The 618-nt window shown below is 52.6% G+C and overlaps 1 protein-coding gene across 1 annotated transcript in view; it reads right to left on the reverse strand.

Annotated features, from left to right (window-relative positions):
* ZFP1 (ZFP1 zinc finger protein) overlaps window positions 1-618 on the reverse strand; it is a gene marked incomplete at its 3' end in the record, with an annotated part of 32,321 nt that overhangs the window by 30,987 nt on the left and 716 nt on the right. The window lies entirely within an intron of this gene.

Raw genomic sequence — 618 nt, forward strand, 5'->3', positions numbered from 1 at the left:
TAATTTAAAAATAAAATCAAAAGATGTTTGCCAGAGAAAAGAATGCAGCATCAGGTCTATAGGGAGCAGAACATGTCATTGATTATGTAGAAGAATTGCACCCTGAAAAAGAATAATAAATAAAAATAAATAAATAAATAAAACAACCACAACAGGATTTTAAAGTCCCACTGGGATTCATCAGAAAACTTGTATAATCCCAAAGTAGTGAAGGCTTTGGGTGCCATAAAAGGCAAGAGCAGTAAACTCAACTGGAGAGAAACTCCAAACGCCTGCATAGTAAAACCTACCAGGGAGCAGAGTCAAAGGCAAATGCAGCGACTCGCCCCTCAGATCACCTAAGGACCAGCTGCCGCGCGACCTGCGCAAGTCCCTTCCCCTCTGAGCGGCCCTTCTCCCTTCGGCTGAGCCTGGGACGCCAGCCAAGTCCCGGGTAGGGGCGCGGGTCAGGTGAACACACAGCCGGAAAGGCTCCTGCCAAGGGGTCGGGGCTCTCTTTGCGGGGCTCGTGCGCACCCGGGCACTGGCCGGAGCTTTCAATCCTCCGACCAGCCCGCGAGGCCGACGCACGCAGCACGTGTCACGTGAGTGCGGCCAGGTGTGTCCGGCCCCGCCCCC

Source organism: Myotis davidii, unplaced genomic scaffold (assembly GCF_000327345.1).
Source record: "Myotis davidii unplaced genomic scaffold, ASM32734v1 scaffold453, whole genome shotgun sequence".
NCBI lineage: Eukaryota > Metazoa > Chordata > Mammalia > Chiroptera > Vespertilionidae > Myotis > Myotis davidii.